Consider the following 5,900-nt stretch of genomic DNA (forward strand, 5'->3'; position numbering starts at 1 on the left):
ATTATCTTTCCCAGTTTGGCCCCGACAGTTGTGCTGGCATCTATTTTACTATGTTTATAAATTGCAGACTAGATAGCTAGTTTAACCCACTTCTTGTTCTAAGCCCCACAGATAAAAGCTGCGATCTCTTATGACAAAATAGTTCTTCCATATTACGCAGTAGAAAGTCTGTAATATCTTTTCATCTCAAAGGACAAAGAAGGTACAGAGAAATGTATAGTTATCTGACCTGGGACATCTGAGGTCCGTATCTCATTAATTGCCTGTTTGGGGAGGCGGAAGAGCCTTCCTGAAATATTAACAGAGACTTGGCTCTCCCTTGTGGTTTTAATTCTTAAAATGTAAAAGATGCTGTAGCCTTCCAGGTGGTCTGTATGGCGCTGCGAGAAGCCCACCTGCCTACATTGATCACGGAGAAGAGATGGCAACGGCCCTGGCTGAAATCATCGGGGCAGAAGCGGGAATCCATGCCCTGGATTGCAGTGGGGCGTCACGCTTATTTAAATCTAAACCGAGGACTTGGCTGGCTAGCCAGCCCTTCCTGGCCTCCGAAACATGGCATTAGTGAACTGTCAGCTTGCGTTAAGATCACCGGTGGCCTTGTCTGTGCACTTTCTTCCATGTTTCTGCACACAGATAGCGGAGCACCGCCCTGCCTCCGCTCGGGGATCGATCCACCTTCATGTCTGATATTACCTGACATCACCCCGGCCAGGCGGGCGTGAGAGCGGGCAGAGGGACCGCGTTTACTCACTGAACCTTGAGGTAGAGCGTTAGCCGGTGGCCGCGCCGCTGTGAGTGGTGGAACTGGCTGCAGCTCGGGCCCCCTTTTAGGGTGTGCGGTGATAAGAGCAGCTCTCTGAGGAGTTGAATGCCTGCGTGATCTAAAACCAGGGCGGTCAAGCTGAAGAGGATGTGTGCACGAACCTGTTTGCACTGAATACGCCCCATAAATAATTTACAGCCGTGCCTGCTCGCTATTATTACAAAAATACCCGATTGCATTTTGACACATGCACCCAGCTTGTAAGTCAATAGTACGTTTCACCTAGCGTGTGCAGCCCTGGCGCAAGTCACGGGCCCTGGTGTGTTCTCCAGCAGTGAATTCAGCACTCCCAAGCCGACCGAGAGCCGCTTCCTGAGGAAGCCTGCACCTGCAACCTAACAATGGACTATTAGTTCTTCCAGACTATTATTCCTTAATTCGGCTTCTGATTTTCTCCGTCTCCTCTGCCTCATATGCTTATAAATTTCAACTCATTTGCATCTAATGTTAAAATGAAATTGTTTGGATATGAGAAATATTCTTCTTCTTTACTTATTCAAAAGACCTTCCGTGGCACTGCACGGTGTTTCCTCTAAGCATTTGAACTCTCAGAAAGTAATTGACTACTGGTTCATTTTAATATGAGTCCCCCACCCCACGCCCATCATGTGACTTTCTTCATTCAGACTGGCATCTTCCCCAAAGACAAGAGTATTGCCCATGAAGACAAAACCCGTGACTTTTGTATTTTCTCTTCAGAAAGAAGGAAAGCAGTTTTGCTTTTCGTGTTCTCAAAAATATGTAAGAAAGCAGCCTAATAAATATGTAAGAAGGGAACCACATCAGAGCTCCTTATGATGGTCGCTAAAGTTACATGATTCTTTCAGGGTTTTTTGGTTTTTGTTTTTTTTTTAAGAGAAGCGCAAGAAGATCATTCAGATATTACCCTGTCTTTATGATCAATCGATAGCAGAGTCTCAGGGTCTCCCTTATTCTTTGATGAGGTACATTTATATGCAACAAGGAATTGCATGTATATTTAATAAGAAACCCCATTATGTGTGCACGTGGCGGGAGAAGGGAAAAGGAATATGTTTGTGCTGGCTGTGGTAATGCTATAATAAGAAATGTGTCTAAAAATTATTTGTTACAAATTTAAAAGGATAATCTTAGGTGGAGGGAAAGGCTGGTAGGAAACAGTGATTCTGGGGAAAGACGGCTATTAACTATTTACATGCCATAAACAGAAAGCATCTGAGAATGAGCTTTGATAATGTACAATATTCTCCCAAAGGAAACAGACCCAGAAATATTAACAGTGCCTTTCATTAAAGGCTTATTTTTCTTAATAAAGGATTATTTAGTAGCAGTAGCCATGGGTTGGATGTGGGACACATATCTACAGTTCATCGGAGAAAGTAATTTTGGATCACATAACATTTTAAATTACTTTAAATTAGCTAGACTATCTGAGTAATCTGTTTATAAACTCTTTCAGAGTTGAAAGTTTAAAAAATCATCATCAACAAGCACCAGTCAATAGGATTGATACAATTGTGAGAAATATTTTTAAATGACATATGTATATACTAAGGTTTGATTAGCTAAATAAGCTGATTAAATAAAATCATGGCATATAGAGAATAGAAGAGGATACCTTTAAATTATTTTAAAATAAGATAATATTAATTCTGTGGATATGGATCTACCCTGGGTTCTTCTGTTTCTTCCTTATATCTTGAATTTATATTTATACTCTATTTCCATTTCTAACTAGCAGATAAAGGCCCTCTTGACCTTACCTACTGAACGACTTTCTGAATGTTTGCCTGAGCTGGTTGTCCTATCCTCCCATCAGTCTCTGGTGCAAATTCCACTCTGCAGCCTGCCTGCCCTTAGTCTCTTCCAGCACAGACTCACAGGCTCTCCTCCCTGCCTCCCAACACTCCTTTCTCTACTCTTACACTGCCAGGAGGAGTGTCTTCCTAGCTAATTTGCTCTTACACATGGTTTCAGGGTGAGTAATTCTTCATACAGGGGCCCCAAACTTCTTACAGCTTCCCTCTGCACCCAACCATCATGTAATGTCCTTCCTCTGTGTAAGTCCAGTTCCTAAGAATTCCCAACGCTTGCCCATTTCACCTTCGAGCTCACCCCATCATTACCTTATCTGCATATTATGTGTAATTAGTCTCTGAGTCTTTCAGCTATTATTGTATCTGCCTGAAATAAACGTCTCCCTCTGGTTCTCTCCCTATTCTGACTCCACAATGATCCCTTAAGGTTCAATTTGGACAGTTCTGGGGACTGACTTCAATGGCTCCCTAAGGTAGTGAAATTCAAATACCCAGTGTCTTGTGCCAATGTGTGAGATTTCAGAGGTCCACAATAAAATGAGAAAAAAATTATTCTCAGAAAATTAGATGTGATCAATTAAAAAGGGTTTTTTTTTGTTTCAAAATTATACATTTTCTTTTTTGGGGGGGGAGTTAGACTTTTTAAAATTGGGGTGGTAGTAGAAACTTCAAAAAAACCCATTTTTTATTGATTAAGGTATTACATATGTGTCCTTATTCCCCTATTGCCTCCCCCACCCCCCAACTCATGCTCTCACCCACCTAGTGTCTGTGTCCATTTGTTAGGCTTATATGCATGCATACAAGTCCTTTGGTTACTGATTTGGGATAAAAATGTAACCACTTGTATGAAGATATATATATATATAAATGATAATTTTCGTCATAAAATCATGAATCTGAAAGCCACTTCTCTAAGGCCATCATTCTACATACATTGTTACAATAGTACTTACCATGCCCTAGTATCATTATTGACTCATGTGTCAGTCTCTCTGGGAGGTGAGTACTGCATGATATTCATCGCAGCATCTTCTGCATCCAGCACAATAAATATTTGAGTGAAGGAAAGAGCAGGGAAATGTTTAGCACTTTATCTTAGCAAGGATATTTATTTGTTTCCTTTAGCAAGTAGTTCTTCATCTGAGTTCAGGAAGGTCCATGAAGGGTTTCAGAGGGGGCCAAAGAACAGCTAAAAAGTTTATGCAAAATGTGAGTGTGCATATATGTGTTTTTTTTCTGGGGAGAGAGTATAAAGCATTTTTAAAGAAACCATAACCCTCAAAGATTAACTAACAACTAACGATCACATTTCAGGAATCATGGCTCAACCTGGACTCAATTAGCATTCTCTGCATCACAGAGATGTCCAGGCTCCCCCTCCCCTGACTCTGGGGCTGCAAAAATGTATTTGGTGCAGTCTTTCTCTTCAAAAAACTCTTCATTGCCTGGCTGGCCCAATAGAGTGGCAGATACACACTACCAGTGGTAAAGACTGCAATAAATGTGCTCATGGGAAGGGAACATGTAGGCCACTGCCTGATAGTGGGAAGGCTTCACAGAGGCGGTGACATAAGGCCTTGAAGAACAAACAACTTACTATGCAGCAAATGAAAGAGATAGACAGGATATTCTAACTATCCAAATTAGACTCCAAATTGGGCAAAAACAAGAACAAAATCTTCTAAATGTGCGTAAACACATTATGCAATGTAAATAAACCCAGATGCCCACAATCCTTTTTTTCATTCCTCATAGCATCTAATCTAGTAATAGCCATAATGCATGTTTTTCCCCAAACTGGAGATGCTACAGAATATGGACAAGTCATGCCATAGCACAGCAATACGTACAGATCACCAGAAATGCTTTTAAATGTAAAAGAAACATAAAAGCCCTAACCGGTTTGGCTCAGTGGATAGAGCGTCGGCCTACGGACCAGATGGTCCTGGATTCGATTCCGGTCAAGGGCATGTACCTTGGTTGTGGGCACATCCCCAGTGGGGGGTGTGCAGGAGGCAGCTGATCGATGTTTCTCTCTCATCGATGTTTCTAACTCTCTGTCCCTCTCCATTCTTCTCTGTAAAAAATCAATAAAACAAAATTAAAAATAAAATAAAAAATAAAAGAAACATAAAAATTTATTCTTACACTCTTCCAAACTAGTTGAAATTAAAAGGTGTCATGAATTGGTTTGAGACCTGTTCCAATAAATGGCGAGGAAGAGCTATGTGCTTAGGAACGCAGGGAGTATTAAGAAGAATGAAAGCTGAATTGGACCCCTAAACCCGTTTGTAGATCTCGCTATGCACACGGTGGCCAGCAGCTGGTCTGGTGTCTTTGTGCAAATTAGAATGTGGTGCCTTTTTCTTGGAGTGAATTCTAGGGCATGGCCCATAGCTTGATGACCAAATGTGGGCTGGATTCCAGCCCCCCACTGACCTCTCAGCTGGGTACCGGGAATTCATACGTGCAGCGAGATAATACAAATGATTTATTTTACCTAATTTTAGGATTTGTTGTGCTAATCGGTGTCAGCTGCTCTTGGAATGATAAAAAGCTGAAGGAGAGCCCAAACCTTCTCCCTCCTCTCAGGTAAAGAGTGTGTGCTAAGCAGTCAGCAGCAGTAGCAGTTTAACTCTGCCGATTGCTGTCAACTTTGGAAAGACACTCATCTTCTCTGAGCTTTTAAATTTTGCAGTGTTCTTACAGGCACAATACATTTATATTGTGATACAAAAAAATATAAATAAAAAGCTAAACTTGGCACATTTTAGGATATGAGGCTCCAGAGAAGAGTAGTTCTAAAGGGGGGAAAATCATTTTGTTTGTCCACTGTATGGAAGGAAAATCTCAGGGTTAATAGCAGATTATGGATTTCCAATCAGAACAGCATCATATTGAATGAAAAATGGTACTAGCTGTGCTCATCATGTAATACTGTTGGTTTTCTTCATAACATTTCAACAGTCTTCTTGTCTGATGAGTCTCATTAAAGACAAAGATCTCTGAAGCAGCTGTGACTTTGACTAGTTCAATGCATAAAATATATTGAACGTAAAATATGTAAAATTTGTATGAATACATCAATGCCGGGAGCCGGTCCATCCTTGCTGTTTCAAGGGACCTGGCGTATATGGCATACTGTTCTTAATATGTATGCTCACCTTCTTGGCGCTGTGTTTTAAGCAAAGTCACCTCTCCGAGAAAGGTTGTTTCCCCAGGTAGGGATTTTCCCCTGAAGTTAGGGAGGGAATAAAACCTCTTAACTAAGTGCC

The sequence above is a fragment of the Myotis davidii genome, unplaced genomic scaffold (assembly GCF_000327345.1).
Source record: "Myotis davidii unplaced genomic scaffold, ASM32734v1 scaffold268, whole genome shotgun sequence".
Classification (NCBI taxonomy): domain Eukaryota; kingdom Metazoa; phylum Chordata; class Mammalia; order Chiroptera; family Vespertilionidae; genus Myotis; species Myotis davidii.